This window comes from Saimiri boliviensis, chromosome 6, assembly GCF_048565385.1.
Source record: "Saimiri boliviensis isolate mSaiBol1 chromosome 6, mSaiBol1.pri, whole genome shotgun sequence".
Lineage (NCBI taxonomy): Eukaryota > Metazoa > Chordata > Mammalia > Primates > Cebidae > Saimiri > Saimiri boliviensis.
The window spans coordinates 35,134,084-35,153,590 of NC_133454.1; the positions used below are offsets into that span (position 1 = coordinate 35,134,084).

Here is a 19,507-nt window from a genome sequence, read left to right on the forward strand (position 1 = left end):
TACTCCCTATTTCTTTACTTCCTTTTAAGGTAAAACTTGACAAAAAGAATATATGTATTTTCTCCAATTGCTTTTTTCTGTTTTATGGTGGTAGTTCTAGAAAGAGCTGTTGTTAAGATCAGGCCTGATCCTTTCTTTGCCAAATCTAATGGTGGATTATCAATTCTTGTTTCACCTCATGTGTGAAGATTATTTTCATAGTTCTGTTTGTAATACTATCTTCCCTTGGTCTCTGTGACACCAGCTTCCCTTTGCTTTCCCTTTGACTTAACGTGTTTGTCTTTTCTGCCTTTTTGCTGGCTTCTCATTTTCTTTTGACCTCTAAATTTTAAATTACTTTTGAGCCAAGTTCCAGAACCTCTTCTTTTTACATCTATATACCAGCCCTCTAGGTCAACTCATACTGTTTCATGGCTTTAAATACTGTGCATGTTCTTGATTTCTAAAAATACATCTTCAGCCAAGATTTTTTTTTCCACCAATGTACAGTCCTGTATGTTGACTGGATAATTCCTTGTCCAAATAAGGACACTTTAGAATATGAAGGTGGGGAACTATTATTAATTATTCTGAGAAAACATATGTAAACCAGGACAGTGACTTAGCAAAGCAGTTTTATGCAATCAGTGATATATCCAATTGCCTACTCACCATATGTATTTAGGTTTTGTGACAAAGATAGCTAGTTGTTCACAAATGGCCTAATGTACCCTTCTCTAGTACTAGAACCCTGAATTTTCAGCTGGTTACAAGAGTTGATAGAGTAAGAACTGAATTTCCAAACCTCTTTTGTAGTTTTATGTGGCATTGTAACTAATTCTGGACAATCCAATGTAAGGTTAGTTGGTATATGGAACGTCTAGGATTTGGCTTAGATGTAGCAGATGTGCATTTCTTTGACCACTGTCCCTGTTCTTATGCTTACATTATGAAGGTAGGATCCATTTATAACCTCTTAGTGGAAGCCATAAATTGAAGAAATCAGCACAAAAAAGATAGAAGGCACTTAGATTTTGATAACTGATAAGCTCCCTGGACTGCTTTAATGTGAAAGAAAAATAACAATGTCTTATTACAGCCTTTGTTAATTTACCATTCATTGCAATGAAACCAAATCCTCACTAATAGAGATGCTTAACATTTATTTGTGTATTCAACAAATATTTACTAGTCACTGATACTATTCTAGGCATATGGGATACAATAATGAACAGATAAGGTAGCCCTTTAGAGCTTACGTGTTTGCAAATATAACATACTGGGAATATATTTTAATGAAAGATTTACATACTAAATAATAAGTAGTATACTATATAAAAATGATAAAACCAAAAGTAAAAGTAACGACTGCTTAAGAGACTTAGAAATTCTGTCAATAGGGGTGATTTCTTAAATGGGATAGACTTCTCAAGCAGATAACTATGAGCAAGGAGTTAGAAAAGGTGAGTAATTTGCCTATGAATGTACTGGAGGAAAGCCATTCCAGGTAGAGGGGAGACCCATACAGAAGCTTTAGGTTAGGAGTATTCTTATTCTAGAAAATGTAAGGAAGCTAGTGGGGTTGTTATCTAGTGTTTATAGAAAGATATCAGAGATGAGGTCTAGAGGTAATAGAGAGCCAGATACATCTTTCAGCACCTCTAGACCGTGACAAAGACTTTTTATTGTTTTAATCTTATTTTTTGTCATACTCAAAGTAAGATAAAAAAATAAATAAAAATAAAAACAAAAATAAACTATTGCAGGACTTTAAGGAGAATATTGACATAGTCTTAGTTTTTAAAAGAATTTCACTAGCCCTAATGTGAGAATATACTATGAGGGTAGCGGGTATGGAGAAAGGATAGACGCAAGGAGACCAGTTTGTAGATTATTGCAGGAATCGAGATGAGAGATGATTATAAAATCAAAAGTCTTAAATATGATGCCTCATTTCTCACCTCTTCCTTATTGAAATAGATTCTTCTGCAGGCTTCTGTATTTCTGTAAATAGAAACGTTGTTCTTCAAAGAGATTAGGCTCAAAACTTTGGGCTCATTTGGAATCATTCAGAGATAGGAAGATACAAAAAATGGCAATACATAGATTTTTATGCAACTTGTTCTTCACATTCATTCCTGTCCTTTTCCATTTTGTTGGATCAGCCGTGTTGCAATTTGTGCATGACCATGAAACATTCTCCCAATCAGTTTTTCTCCATTTCTAAGCTAGTTTACAGTGGATTTCTATGATTAGACCACTTTTTCTTACCAAAGTCTTCACAATTACATACAATTACAGGTCGCTAACACTTGGTAACTTGAAATAAAATATGGTTTTTATTAATTGGCCATTTCCTAAGTTCCTGTGCTTTGCCATTGTAATTCAGATGTTAAAAATAAAACACTGACTTCTTTTCTCTCTTTAGAAATAGATTAATTTTATAACACTTTTGATTATTTGCTTACATAAATATTTCCTCAACAAGGAACTATGAATTAAGAAGTATGAAAACAATATTACATTATAAATCACCACTTTCTCTTAAATGCATGATCCTCCTTTCCTGAAATATACTATATTAACAAATTAAAAACCACAATTAAATAAATGCAAATTCGAAAAAATCACAATTTTCATGAAATAGAGGGAAATCATTACAAAAGTTATTTTTTTTTAAATTTATTACTTTTACTTGCATTTCTCCAGCTGATACCACAAGAGAACACTTAAGTTAGACAGGAAGTAATACTTTTTTTTTCCTTTTTTGTTTTAATTTTACTTTTGATTTTTGAAGTGGTATAAATAAAAAGATCTGACTAGGAGGGCTAGATTAATGCTTTGGAGACACTACATACAGAAAATATTATGTTGTATTCTTTTAACCGATACAAATCAACCTTGACACAATACAAAAGTACGAATGTAAGTCACTGAAATAATTCTAAATTTTCTCAAGATGAAAACAATGAATTTTTTTTTTTTTTTTTTTTTTTACAACATCAGCTTTTTAATCTACCAAGTGGGTTGTCCAATGCAGATGCAAAAGGAAACCATTTCTGGAATTGCCCCACTTGTCCTGAAATTCATCCAATTTACAGATTATGTAAAATATCAGCAAGTAGAAGAATAATTTTTTAAAAATGTTCTCTGAGTCAGATAGAGAGCCATTGCAGGAGTCATAATTAAGATTCAGAGGGTTAAAAACAAACCAATTGACAATTAGGAGCTACTCATTGTTAAACTCCCTGTCAGTACAAGTCTAGAATTCAAACAAGTATAACTTTGATAATTTTTATTCATTTATAAATCTATATTTTCAAGTAATTTTAATCCAACTTTGACTTAACATATTTCTAATTCATGTAATCGACAATGGAAAATTAATCTGAGAAATAATTAGATTTTCTCAGGCTATATCAGAGACACAGATAACAGACAAAAAATGGTTTACCTATAAAGTTCTATTCTTTAGCTTATTAATGAATACCTCTGATTATTATGATTTGTTTCCTGTTTAAACATTGGAAAAGTAAAATAGATTTACACATAATGTTACAGTTATCTGAATCTAGTTTAGTGTCTCCAAGGGGACATAAATGTCACATGAATTCATAGAACACATATTTTCAGTTTATTCCTCTGATGGAAAATATGTTAATAGATATACCACATTTTAACTATTGTGTTACAATTAATAATAATAGCTTTTTAAACTTTCTCTGTGTCCCAGGAGTATGGTTTACATTGGAGTACATTCTATAAGTTGAAAAACAAAATAATAATAATTACCTATAATGATCTCCAAATACTTACGTCTTTTATATTAATTTACTTGGAGAAGTAATTTTGATCTAACATAAGTAAACACTTTGTAAACAGTTAAGGGATTCTGGGAAATGAATTTAGTAAAAGCTCTCATTCTTTTAGTGGCTATAAAATATGCACAGATGGAGCACAAAATTCACATTTCAATTTTCATTATTCCTCTTTTACTTTTACCTAATGGAATGTATGAACAGGAAACAATTGGACAGCAATTTTAAAACACTGTTACATAAACATATTTATGTAAATGATAAAAAGATAAACATATTTATTTTTTGTGTTCAGTAACCTGTCTTTGAGACTAATTCATCCTCATGTATTTGCTTAGTCACATGTATTCAGATTTACAAAAATTTAAACGAAAACAACAAAAATGACCTATTGCTGGATTTTCTATGTTGCTTGCTAAAATAAAATATTTGCATTTTATAAATGTGTAATGAATGTATGTAATTAATATAAATTAAGTCTAAAATGTGTAGACATATTGATTATATCCATCTATACAAATATGAAAATTATGTAATAAAACACAAGAAATGTATAGACACATAGATAAATACAATATTTTTAAAAAAAGTAGGGAAAGAAGGGTAAAGGAAGGAAAAATGGGGATTGGGGGTGACCAAAAAATGTACTTATACATGAATTAAACTAAGGAAAGAAAAACATAATAATGTCAAAAAAGTGAGAGTCCACTTTACTAAACTTTCTTTAATATGAACATTGCTCAGATGGTTTATGTATGTATATTCTAAATTTTACATAAAATTAAAATAGAATTTTCAAATCAAGGTTATGAAGAGTTTCAAAAGGTAAATAAAATAAGTTGTTATTTATTACATTTATAAAGCATAGTAGCATAGCATTTTTCATTTATAAACCATTGCATTTTTTATATCAATTCAAAGTGAAATATGTCATTACTCAGATAACTTTTATTAAATTTATGGCCCACATTTCTGGATTCGTTATTTAAATCATGCCCCTCTAGATCTCTGCTGCAGTTTCCAATGTCTTCATCTTTTATTTTCCAAATGAGGAGTAGGCTTTAAATAGTGACACTCTCTGCCCACACACTTCATCCTAACCTCTATTATCCTATCATATTCTCTTCTATCCTATCCTATCTATCTGTGTCCATCAGAAAAAAAAAATATATGGATTCTTCTTCACAGCTTTTATGTCAGTAGCAGAGGATAGTGGGTCTAAATAATCTTAACTCATCCACATTAAGTTATTTATGTAGAACGATTCAATAAATTATGACATATTTCTTACTTTGTACTAATACCAGTATAAAATTATCTTTATATTGTTTTGATCTGAAACATACTTATTTCTTAAAATTTGAAAAACAGTAGAGTTCTAATTAATTGTATTCTCTCTTTCTTTTTCTTAAAGTCAGTAGTAATAAAATGTGCTTCAAATTTACTTATCCTTTGAAAAAAAAAAAAAAGTACGAGGTGTTTTATGTAGAATCACAGAATCATAGGTGTGAACACTTAAAGTTATCCAGGGAGTTTAAACAATGCTTGAGCCCCATTTGCATCATTCCACCAAAATAAGTTAACTTATACGTGAGAGGCTCCAATTACATCTAAATCCACATTATTCCAGGAACACATTCCATTGTCTGAAAACAAGAATCATCACAAAGTTTGTGTTTTTGTTGTTGTTGTTGTTGTTGTTGTTTTTCACAAGTGAAAATCTGCCTTCTAAAGCTTCCTCTCATTTATAGCTTCATCACATAAAGTCAATTATATCCATTCTAAATTCTGCTGCCATGTACAAGCTTCTCAAATATTTGGAGGATCTCTTTGTGTCCTACCTGGATATTCAGTTCCTCAGGTAAATATTTTCAGTTCCCTTAACCATTCATTATAGTACATCGTTGCCCAAGTATACTCATTCTTTTTGGTCTATACAGCTGTTTCTTCTTCCCATACAGTCATAATTGCAAATAGGAAAAAAAAAGAAAAAAAGAAAAACAAAAGAAAAAAAGGAAACTTCAGCATTCCTAACAAAAAGCTAGCTACAGAGAACACAATTCAATGCACTCATCACAATTGGAACAATAATTTAAGATCATTCCATACATGTCCGATAGAAGGACTGCAGATAATAGAATTGTTAAATATTTTACATGTTATTCCATAAGTTAGCTTACAGAGCTTCTGAAACACTCTTTCTAGAAGTTAAAAGAAACAGAGCTTTGTTTCTATTCTTTTTTGCTTTGTACCTATTTTAATGTTATCCCAACATTATGCTAATGACAAGTGCATGCAATTTAAGTAATTGTTATCTTAGTGTGGTTTCAGCAGTTGCACTACTGTTTGCATCCTGTATTTATAATATGGTAGCACAAGTAAACTTCAAAGTACCTACCTAGGAATAACAAAAATAAGATCAGAACTTCAGCATAATGACCGTTTATTTCAATGGAAATAACTGAGGTAACTTTAGTGATACTTCAAACAAAATGTTCAGTTGCTTCACGATGGTATCTGTAATGAATGCGTTGATGGGTAGCACAGGTGTCATTCCTCTAAAGATGATCTCACTCACTGTGCCAGCTGGTGAGAATGATGATGACTAACAGCTGGCTGTCTTCCAGATTGACGAGTCTGATCCCCTAAGGTTGCATTTTTTTTTTTTTTTTTTTTTTGGTGGGGGCAAAAAAGTCTTGCTCTGTCACCCAGGCTGGAGTGCAGTGCCGCAATCTTGGCTCGCTGGGAACCTCTGCCTCCCAGATTCAAGCGATTCTCCTGTCTCAGACTCCTGCATTTTATTTTCAGGGTAACCAGCATCTGATGACTGATCAATGCAGAAACATAACAACCCACCCCCTGGGTCTGGGATAATTCCTATGTATTTATTTTGAAAACCTCGAAGGTGGACTCACAACTTTCAGAAATATGGATGACATTTTAAGATTCAGTTTTGACATTTTAGAGGATCAATTTTGGAGAGACTAGCAGTAGCTTATTTGGAAGCATGTTAAGTTTGAGGCACCTCTTAGACATGCAAAGAGAGATGTCTTGAAGTTTTAAGGAAATTAAGTTTGAAATTGAGAGAAGAACTAGAGTGGGGAAATATATGTTTTTAAAGTTTTATTAGAAATGGCATTTAGAAAAACGAGACCAGATGACATTTTAAAGAGAATGAACACAAATCAAAAAATGAAAGAAGTGCTACAAACTTATGGATTAAGGAGATGAAGAGTAATCAGTAGAAGAACCTGAGACGGAATAGCAAGGCAGGTGGAAAACGAGGCAGGATGAGCTCGTGGCCCTCCGTGCAGCAATGTGAAGCTTCTAGCAACAGGGTTCTGTAGGCCTGTGAGAGAGGAGTGAAAGAAAGCATAGTTACTGCTGGAAAGGTATGTGTTTTACTTTCTTTTGCAGTATAATTTTTCAGATGCAGAACCAGGTTTGTTGTACCCATTCAGGAGATGGGATTTGTTTAATAATCCCGTAGATAATCATTGCCTTCTATTATTACAAATGCCAAGTCTTTTGGACAGGCACCAAACATTCCAACTAACTGTTATTTTGACTGACCAGGATTTAAAATCTTTTGGGCACTCCTTAAATTCTCACTACCAAATTTGCATAGCAGTGATCATACAGTGTTGATACATTGTTCTCATGAAACTATAGTTATCTTTGTTATTAATTAATGCTTTCTAAATGCAATTTAATGTTTTTCTTTTACATATGTGGTTGAAAATATAGCATTGATATATACATTTTGGTACATTGTTTTAATGAAAATATTTTGTTCTATTTATTTCATAACATATATTTGAAGTGTCATGTAGATTAGGATGTGAAGTCTTAGCATTGACATACACCTTTTGGTACATTGTTTTAATGAAAATATTTTGTTGTATTTATTTTATAACATATATTTGAAGTGTCATGTAGATTAGGATGTGAAGTCTTCTTTCTGCAATTAAGCATATAATGTCATGAATTCATGTAAGATTTATTTTTGACACATAATAAATGAGGAAGTATTAGAAAAGACCACTTAGGTACTAGAGATGATAATCACTTTGCTCAAGTACATACTCATTTGAAGTCATAGTAGAAATAATTACATTTTAGAATGTCTTGCAAACTATTAACCAAATTTAAGAGATAATGATATTTGATTGGAAAAATTCATTGTAGAATGTCTTAAGTGGTTTTAGGATATGTAGCCACATCTTTTAAAAGGGCTTTAGGCACTAACAAAGTAATTAGTAATGAATTATAGTTAATCTATGAAACAATTTTAGTCTTAAATGTGAAATTTAAGAATGTGATACCAAACTAAGGGACACTGACATGAGGGTCTTTAGGATCCCATTTTCACATCCTTTGGTATAGATATGTGGATTATCGATGTGGCACCAAATGTTTATTAATTCAACATAGTTTTAAAATCACAGATCAAATCTACTTTTCTGTACAAACAGATGACGTCAAATGATATTCAACTCAGTGCACATTCTTACCAATCAATTGTGCACTTACCTTGTGCTTCCTATCTTCTGGCTCTGTACCTGACTTCACTTGTTACGTCCTTTTATTACATATCTCCGCAGAAAGCCTCCCTGCCAACTTCACCTTGATAACAGACCATATTCCGCATGAAGCCTTGTTTCCAAATCATTAAACTCCGTTATGTTTCCATAGAACATATTTAGTATCTTCACTATAGAAAAATCCACCTTGTGACTAGTAGGAATATTTCCTCTCCTTCTATCTAAATAATAAGTTCCTAATAGGGAAAATCACCTGTATGAGGTGTGTTCAAATCTATTCACTTTCTGCTTCTTATTTGGTACATGCTAAGGGTGCTCCATAGATTTTTGTGTTGAATTCAATTAAACTTGGTGCAAAACAGAGGTCCATGTTAACACCCCTTTTCTAGCTGTGTGATATTATTAGGTGAACTACTAACTTTCCTGATCATTAGTTACCTTATGTGTGGATAACGTTCAAATGCCTACATGTAAATCCCATAAGGATTTCACAATATGACAAATGTGAAATAATTATCACAGTGTCTTACACATAGTAGTGGAGAATTATTCAAGGGATGTTAGTTTACTTAATGCAAAACAGCTCTTAAAATTATGATAAGCCTAATAACGTTGTTTGCATTACATAACATTACTTCATTGATTATGAAGAGGAAGTTGTGTTAGAAACAAAGCAAAAAAATCTTCAACTCAAAAGAATTACTAGTGATTTAGTAATAAAAATTCACTTACCTCTAACATTGTTTGCATTATATAGCATCAATTTATTAGTTGTGTAGAGGAAATTATGTTAGAAACAAAGCTAAAAACTCAACAACTCAAAATAATTACTAGTGATTTAGTAATAGCGATTCATTTACCTCTAGGTAAGTTAATCATTTTAACATACTGGTAAATGAAAACAACCAAAACTATTTCTGAACAATTTTATATACTCTTTGTTTAAAAATTCTTTAGCATGAGGAAAATTATTTTATTCTTGTGCTTCAGTAAGTTATCAGTAATAAAGAGGCTTAATATAAAATGTATTATTTGAATACAAAGTCATTTGAATTTTTAAAAGGCACTTTTCTTTCAGCTATATAAATTGCAGAAAACTTAGAAAATACACAAAAATATACAGAAAGATGAACAATATATAATCTTTCAATTCAGGGATATGTGATGCTATGTTTTCTTTTTTATTTAGTTTATATATTTATGATGTAGTTACACTTAAATATGCATGAATATGTATCTATATTTATATGCACTATTCAAACTTTATCTCAATATACAAAGGGGATATTTTTCCACAACCTTAAACATTTTGGGAATCCAATATTAATTCTTATGTAACATTTTACAAAGTTGTATTTGTACCATCTCTTGATCTGTTGCCAGTTGTTGGATAGCTCCACTTTTTTTTGAAAGTACAGTTACATTATATATCCTGACACATAGCCTTAATCTACATATCTGATTGTTTTACTGGTTTCCAAGAAATTCATTTACCTGTATGAATATGTAAACCTTTGAGATATTGTTTCTATATAGATTTATTAATATAAATTCCCAATTGCGGAGTTCATTTGAATACTTATTCAAAGGTCGATTGAATGCAGGTAGAGTACAATGATAGATGCTAGAGGCTGGCAAGTGTGTGTGTGGTAGGAGTGATAAAACAAAGATTGGTTAATAGGTATAAAAATACAGTTAGAACAAATAAGTTCTAATGTTTAATAGCAGAGCAGGGTGACTATGATTAATAACGATGTATTGTATATTTAAAAAATAGCTGGAAGTGGTGAGGGCTTAAAATGTTCCCAACATATAGAAAGGATAAATCCTCCAGTTGATAGATACCCTAAATACATTGAATAGGTCATTACACAGTCTATGCATGTAACAAAATGTCACATATACCCCTAAATGTAAAAATATTATGTATCAGTTAAGAAGTTTAAAAAAGCCTTTATAATACAGTCTTTATCAATTTTTAATATTATTTTTTAAAAAAATTTCTTTGAAGTTAAAGGTTTTTTTGTAAGTTCATATACTACTTAATATTGTTTTATTTTTAATACTGGTATTTTGATTATCTCATAAGAACTAACCATATATTACACTTAATTATATGCATTAACACTTTTTCACATTTATGGCAAAAAAATTTCAAACTTTTTAATGATGGCATTTTGTGCTGCACATATATTAAAATTGTATATATTTCACAATACTAATTTTATTTATGATAGTTTTGCATTTATGTTTTATCTTTGCTTGTATATTCTACATATATTTTTAAAGTTTCTAATGATACCATTTGGAAATCATCTTCCAGTTCTTTCTACACATGTTTCTGTGGATCATATGTATTTTTTGCATAATTAGTATTATACTGTACATGTTAGCTTGTTGTTCTTTCACTTATATAGTGAACAACTTGTCCTACCATTACTTATCCAGTTTCACATGATGATATTTTAATGTATAAAAGAAATCATAAACTTGTTTTATAATTTAATATCAATTTTTTTATCCAAATACTATACTGAGTGCTAAATTCTAAATAACAAATACGTATTACTAATGTGCATTCAATGTGAGTTAAATCTCTCCCGCTAGAACACATGTTAAATTAATGAAATATGATCTTTAAGTCACTTTCCTAAGCTATACCAGTATCTGGTATATAAATGATTGCTGTAAAATACTAAATAGTTTTTTATTGCATTACTTAATTGGTAGTCTCTTTACCTCAGTCACGAAGTTTGAAATAGGAACTAAAAATCATTAGTTTTACCACTTAGATGCTAAAACGAAATCACAATTTTAGAGGGAAAAACAGGACACAGCAGGGAGCCAATAAAAAGGAAAGAAAGAGTAAAACACAGTTTATTTCCAGGAAAGAAGCCATAATTGTTACTCAGAACACATAAGTTGAGCATGATTTTAAACATTTAGAGGAAATCACGAAAGCTTGAAGGGCTTTCCCCAAGGGGCACCTTGAAAGAGTTTATGTTTCTAAAATAAGAAACATTTATCAAGACTTTGTACAAGAACAGTTTCAGGCTACAGTGCCGGTATAACTAGAGCAAATGAACTTTCTGAACGTAATGGTTTAATGGTCACTGTGCTACTTCTGTCAACATGGTTTGCTTTTCTTTAAAAAAATGGTTATCTATCTATCTAGTGTGCATATAAATATAATGTATATATGTTGCACATTAATGAAAAATAAGAAAAAAACTTCCTCATGATTTTAAGCAACTCACTTTTTAGAAAAACAGGTGATTTTTTTTAATGCAAAAAAAAATGATATGCTTCCATTGGAATTTCCCAAGTTTCTTTTTGTGTGTGTGATTGATTTCTAGCTGTAATGAAATTTACATACAATGGTTCTTTTGTTGTTAGAATTCTATACTTAAAAGAGATCAGAAGCCATTTTCTCTCAATGGGAATAGTTCTTTTACAATAAAATATATTTTTTACAGAATTGGAGAGACTATATGTTGTTTTTCTGGCAGGTTCCCAGTGATACTTGCCTCAATGATAACAAGATATAACAGCAAAAATGATGAAAGCTTTTCTGGGCAATAAAAGTGTGTATATATAGATACAGATACAGATAGCAATCAAGAAACCTCACCTTTTGATTTTTGAGGGAAACACAATTGATTTTTGAAAAAATTACGAATTTACATATTTTTCATGATTTAAATAGCAATAAATTATCTGGGATTTATGACTAAACAAGTTTGCTTAGTTGCTGTGTGTGTATTTGTTTAACATTTCATAAAAAGCTTTAGGAAGAAGCAGAGCAAAGACTCAGTGACCCCACATGAAAGGTTTTGTCATATCAATTTAAAGCAGATCAGTGATTATTAAACTTTTTGAGATTGCAATAGCCTATCAGTGTGTTACCCCATTCTCTTTTTTTTTAGTCTTACACTATTTTATTTTAAGTTCCAAGGTACATGTGAAGGATGTGCAGGTTTGTTACATAGGTAAACGTATGCCATGGTGGTTTGCTGCACCTATCAACCCATCACCTAGGTATTAAGCCCATTAGCTACTTTTTCTGATGATCTGTCTCCGCACCAACAGCCCCCAGTGTTTGTTTCCTATGTCCATGTGTTCTCATTGTCCAGCTCCCACTTACAAGTGAGAATATGCAGTGTTTGTTTTTTTGTTCCTGCGCTGGTGTGCTGAGGATAATGACTTCAAGCTCCATCTGTGTTACTGAAACAAGCATAATTTTATTTCCTTTTATGGCTGCATAGTATCTCACGGTATATATGCACCATGTTTTCTTTATCCAGTCTATCACTGACAGACATTTGGGTTGATTCCATGGTTTTGCTGCCAGCATAAATGTCTTCTTTTGAGAAATGTCTGTACATATCCTTTGTCCACTTTTTAATGTGTTTTTTTTTTTCCTGTAAATTTGTTTACGTCTCTTGTAGACTCCTTTTATTAGACCTTTGTCCAATGGATGGATTGAAAACATTTTCTCCCATTCTGTAGGTTGTCTGTTCACACAGATGATAGTTTATTTTCCTGTGCAGAAGCTCTTTAGTTAAATTAGATCCCATTTGTCATTTTTTTCTTCTGTTGCAATTGCTTTTGACATTTTCATCATTAAATATTTGCCTGTGCCTATACCTGAATGGTATTGCCTAGATTTTCTTCTAGAGTTTATATAATTTTGGGTTTTACATTTAGGTCCTTAATCTATCTTGAGTGAATTTTTGTAATAGATATAAGGAAGGGGTCCAGTTTGAATTTTCTGCATGTGGCTAGCCAGTTCTCCGAGCACTATTTATTAAATAGGGAATCTTTTCCTCATTGCTGTTTTTATTAAGTTTGTCAAACATCAGTTGGTTGTAGTTACATAGTGTTGTTTCTGAGTTCTCTATTTTCTCAGAATGGTCTATGTGTCTGATTTTGTACAATTACCATAATCTTTTCGTTACTGTAGCCTTGTAGTATAGTTTGAAGTCAGATAGTGTGATGTCTCTGGCTTTGTTCTTTTTGCTTAGTATTGTCTTGGCCGTATAGGCTCTTTTTTGGTTCTACATGGATATAGCCTTTTTCTAATTTTGGGAAGAATGTGAATGGTAGTTTAGTGGGAATAGCTTTGAATCTAGAAATTATTTTGGCTGTACAGACATTTTTACGATGTTGATTTTTTTCTACCTATGAGCATGGAATGTTTTTCCACGTGTCTGTTTCCTCTCTGATTGCCTTGAATGGTGGTTTGTAGTTCACCTTGAAGAGGTCCTTCACTTCCTGGTGAGCTGTATTCCTAAATATTTTATTCTCTTTGTAGTAATAGTGAATTGGAGTTCATTCGTGATTTGGCTCTCTGCTTGCCTGCTTGGCATATAGGAATGCTTGTCATTTTTGCATATTGATTGTATATTTTGAGACTTTGCTAAAGTTGTTTATCATCTTAATAAGCTTTTGGGCATAGCCAAATGGAGTTTTCTAGCCATTGGATCATGTCTTCTGCAAACTGAGAGAATTCGACTTACTCTCTTTCTATTCGAATGCCCTTCATTTATTTATCTTGCCTGATTGCCCTGGATCTTATACTATTTTTAAGTTAATGAGGGATATAAATATTTTATAATATCAATTTGTAATTGGTAACTGCCAAAATGTCAGAGTGCTAATCTGGGATGAACTGAAATTAACATATACTTATCTCTGTGTTCTAATAACTTTGTCTTGTGTCATATTTCTGTTATGCCCTACGCAATTTCCAAACTCAGTTCCTCAAACCCTGAGCTTCTACTTTGTGTCAATTTTTGTTTCTATGATAAGGGAATAAAGAATATATTAAACATATGAAATGAAGACAATGTGTTCCTTTAAATAAGAACTAGCATATTTTATGGGAGCACAAGTGCAGGATACTTTGTTCAGCCAAGGAGGGATAAGTAGAAAAATAGTTGCTGAAGAATCATCTTCAAGTCAATGTTATGTTTCGTTTACCTGTAGTAGGCATTCAAGGCTTCTCTCCTTCAGTCTACATGGCTGCATTTAATTTCAAACAGCAGAAGCAGAAGCTCTTTATAGTGCTTTGTCACAGCTGAATTGTATTATCCTAGATAAGACTTCTCAAACCCAGATACCTCTGCCATCCACTTCATGCTAAGAAATAATTATTCAATGGTTTTGTTTAAGTTTGCTCTTTAATTTCCTTGCAGCCAATAAAAATCTCATAAAAATGAACTCCCAGTTTGAAACAATGACAACTACAAATGAAAACATTTGCAAAACCATATTATGTGTGAAAATATTGGCATGTTATTGAGTGATTTAGGAGCACACAGGTACAAATAGCATACAGGTACAAATTGTAGAATGATGTTTCAGATATCGTCAAATAATATTATGTTTTGTTTATATATGGTGAGGTTTCTTGATTCTTGTATCCTGTATGATATGCCTAGTCAGAGTTAGCAAAAAAAAAAAAAAAATTGAGTCATATTCAGTTGGTAAATAATGTTGTAAATAAACTACACATTTAAATTTTAATTATATGTGTATTAAATAATGTGTTTTAATATTTGGTATAGAAATACAGCTCACAGAAAGGATGTGAAAAGCTCCTAACACATAGAAATGGAAACTATAAAGAGGTTTGTATTCACATCCTCACATGTAAATTTAAGCTACATTTCTGATTGTTTTCTTGGTTTGCAAGAAATGGATTAACCTGTATTAATATGTGAATTTTTGAGATATTCCTTTTCATGTAGATTTACAAGCCTAAATTGCCAATATCATGGAAGTAGAATGGCTGGGAAGGGTTTGTTAGAGTGTGGCAGGGGATGAAGAGAATGGGAAGAAGGAAGGCAAAGAGATTATCTAAAAAATGAGAGAGAACGTATTTAAAATACATGAAGACAGAAAGAGGGCCAAAATACAGGACTCTGTCTTTCTCAGCGCTCTGTTGGTAGATCTTAGCATTATGTGCACATTGGAGATGCTGAGTAAACAATCGTTAACTGTTTACAGGCATTGCAGAACTTGTTACTTTTATTAAGTTCTATTATGTAATTTCACCCATAACCCTATCTGTATAGCTCTATCACTGTACATATCATACCACTGAAATAATTTGTTTTGTGAATATATCTCCTCCGTCACTCTTGATTACCTTAGACAGCATGGTCCAAGTCAATTATTTATTCTCTCTTACCTATGTGCCTAAAAAATCATCAGTTTGATTCATTACTTATTATGTATTTATAATATATATTTGTTTAATAATAAATGATGTAGAGAATAATCATTAATAAATAGTAAATTTATAAATAGTAAATTATAAATAATAAATTTGTGCCTAAGAAACAAACATTTGGTAAATAGATTCAACTTACATAGATACCATGATGTCAATAAGCATCGTCATCATCAACAAAAACAGTTATGTAAAACTACTCAGCTTGCTCTGTCTACCACTGAGGAACACAAAGAGATGCATGGCCTCGTCTCTGATCTAGAGGTATTCACAAAGTCAATTGAGAAACCAAGATGAAATGATAATGGCTTTTTGAGGCAGGACTTTTTATAATACAAAGGAGGAAATGAAAACTATCTTAATTATTTTGGAAATCAAGTGGCTTAAAATTATATTGGTAATTATACTTAATTTTTGCTCATCAACAGACATCAACATTCACCATTGGAAGATACCTTGTTCATTCAGTCAATCTTGTATGTTATTTGGGGAGTGGGGGAAATAAGGAAGCTGAAGATAGCACAAAACTAATCATACTTTATACTAAAATGTAGATGAGGAATAAAAAAAGAAAAATAAAGATGATATATCTTTATTTGCTTTTATAAAGCAATCACACTTAAAGCAAAACATACATACTTTATGCTTGTATGTATATTTGGAACCTATTCATGAGCCACATATTTAAATGAAATTCATGTAATTGTTGTGAAGAAAGAAAACATATGAGATATGTAGATTAGTATCCCTAAGATTAAAAACATAAAGAATCAGCATGTCCCCAGGAAAATTCGATCTATTCAAGTATTTTTAATTTATTTTACAGATGGCTCTGTAATAATAGGAAAACTGTCTTAGATAATACTCTTACAATAGGCATAAGTAAGAGTTAAATAGGCTATTTCTTACAGCAGTCATCAATACAATATAGCCTGAATACATTATTTGATCCACATTTGGTTATATCTGAGAATATTTAAAAATATTTGAAAAGCTAGGTGGATTTATTTTCCTTGGAATTATAGTCATTTAGTAGGTTTTGTTTCCACTGAATTTGCAAAGTATCCTATGAAGAATAGTTCACTGAGAAAGGCAAATGTCTGGAATGCCAGAAGAATTTTCTTGAGTAAAGTTTGGACTCCTATGTTTTTGCAGAAAATCAAATTAGGATTGGGTTTAACCCTGTTATGGAGAGGGCAAGTTACCTGGAAGCTGGCTTCTGGGGTGAACCGAAGTAGGACTTTATGTTATGAACGTCGTATTTTTAAAAATAATCATAAAAAATGGAAACACTGCAGAGTTAAATGGTTGGTAGAAACTTCACAGGTATGATTTATGGTCAATATACTATTAATCCAAAAGCAATAATCATCTAAACAGAAAATGACATTGACCTTGACCAAATGTATTCTTAGTAATCCTGGAGACCGAGCATTATGCAATAATATTTCCTGGTATACCACTCATAATTGTGATGAAACTCTCCAAAATGATGGAGTTAACGTGGTATAGTAATTTAAATATTGGGGACACTGTAACTTTTCTTTCCACTCTGGTTTTTCTTCCTTCATTATCTCCTTGAATGTTTCCTCTCTCAAATGGATATGTGCCAATGTATTCATAAGTTTTATTAGGTGAAAGGCCAAAAACAATGAAGATATAAAGGGCTGCTAGCCTTGTTTTATTTTAAATAACATTTTTCAGCTTAATTTTAATACTATTTACAAATCTTATAAAACATCCTCCATCTACATAGACACACAGACACACACACACACACACACACACACACACACACACACACAGAGTGAGAGAGAGACAGACAGACAGAGACAGAGAGAGATAGACAGAGACAGAGAGGGAAAAAGTCTGAATCAAATGGGTTTCAAAATCTGCTTCAACTGTTTACTAAATCTGCAATCTAAGAAAAAAGCATCTTCCCCAGGTCTTAGGTTCCTCATTGGCAAAATACAGATAGTTATAATATTTTTCTCATAGAATTTTTGTGAGATGTTTAAGTGGCATGACCTATATAAAATACTTAGCTTTCATGTGATTAGTTAGTATATAGCATGTCCTTTAGAAATGTCAGTTATTAGTATTAATAATGTTACTACTAATACTGGAACTAACATTAAAACTATACATAATTGTACCATTGTTATAATTTAGTATATGTTATTTTCTATCAATACCCAGAAACACGTTAAGTAAAAAATACCTGCTGAGTATGCTCTTTTGCAATGTACATTTTTACTTGGCAATTATTGTGAATATTGACGCAGATTATTAATATGAAATGTTAATATATTTAAAGGCATGATAGTTTTTCATTGTACTGATCTTTAATGACATTCATGCTTCTAAATAATCTTTCATAAATATAATGCTACCATAAACATACTTATAGATACATCTTTTTAAATATCTCTAATATTCTTCTTAAAATCCATTATTGTAGTTTGTATTTCTCAATAAAGTTAGGTGTGTTTTATAAAACTCAGACTATATTAAATCACTGCCTTCCAGAAAGATTTTACATACACATTTTTTTGGCCTGGTATTGGAATGTCCATTTAAAAAATTTGGCTAACATGAAGGAGCTTCATTTTATTTACACTACACTGATGTGATAGATTAAAAAACGACATTTCATTATTGCTTTGATATCTATTTGTTTAATAGCAGTTGTGATTAAATGTTTCATATGTGTGTTGACAGTTTACAAATTTTCTTTTTTCTATTTATTTATTTATTTATTTATTTATTTATTTATTTTGAGACAGAGTTTCGCTCTTGTTACCCAGGCTGGAGTGCAATGGCGCGATCTCGGCTCACCGCAACCTCCGCCTCCTGGGTTCAGGCAATTCTCCTGCCTCAGCCTCCTGAGTAGCTGGGATTACAGGCACGCGCCACCATGCCCAGCTAATTTTTTGTATTTTTAGTAGAGACGGGGTTTCACCATGTTGACCAGGATGGTCTCGATCTCTTGACCTCGTGATCCACCCGCCTCGGCCTCCCAAAGTGCTAGGATTACAGGCTTGAGCCAATGCGCCCGGCCACAAATTCTCTTTTATGAATGGCAAGACTATATCTCTTCACCATTTCATGTTGGTAATACTGTCTTAATTTGGAAGTTTAAAAATTACTTCTGTGTATGTTGAAATTTATTATCAATTTTTAAATTTCATTTGAATTTGAATTTGTTGTTTATTGTTTTTGATAAAATTAAACTTTACTTTCGTATATAGCCATGTAGACAGAACGAGACTCCACTGCAAAAAAATAATAATAATAAGCATCTATAGAATGCCTAATATGTGCCAGATACTTTAAATGAATATTTAGAAATAAAGGAAAAACTATAATTTTATGTTTAAATTATTTGATTTAGTAATTATGGGTCCAATTTTTATAAGCAAAAATAATTGATCTGATTTTACCATTTGCATTTTATCTCATTATTGAATACTATCCACAAAGGCCAAGAAAAAGTCAATGAAAGCAATTTTGTTCACTATTTTATTTACATTTTTATATTGTTCCTGGTGCATTTTTCCTAAACTGCTATGCTGTATAACAGAACGCTATTGTAAAATAATCTAACAAAGTTGCAAATTCTTTGTAACATATCTTTTCTATAAGTTGGATATAATGTCGTCTAAAATAATTTGAATACTGAAATCATATAGTAATATAAGGAAAAAGAAAGCACTGCATCTTTACAAAATGGGATAAATCCTATTACATACCCATCGAAGTGGAATAATGCATTTGGGGTTACAAGCTGTTAAAAGTTGTCCAGAATTGCTTCTAGAAGCAGAAGTCAATTTGCCTATAATGGAAACAATAAGATGCTTTAGAAAGTGATTGGTTTATATAAGAAACATGGGCATTTGACTTTGATTTCTAAATTAGAGGAAATGATT

At 31.5% G+C, this 19,507-nt stretch overlaps 1 protein-coding gene and 1 long non-coding RNA gene across 4 annotated transcripts in view; one reads left to right on the top strand and one right to left on the bottom strand.

Annotated features, from left to right (window-relative positions):
* The window catches only part of CNTN5 (contactin 5), a 1,375,758-nt gene that overhangs the window by 197,823 nt on the left and 1,158,428 nt on the right, over positions 1-19,507 (top strand). The window lies entirely within an intron of this gene.
* LOC141584812 (uncharacterized) overlaps positions 1-19,507 on the bottom strand; it is a 252,608-nt gene that overhangs the window by 6,547 nt on the left and 226,554 nt on the right. The gene's annotated exons all lie outside the window — the stretch shown is intronic.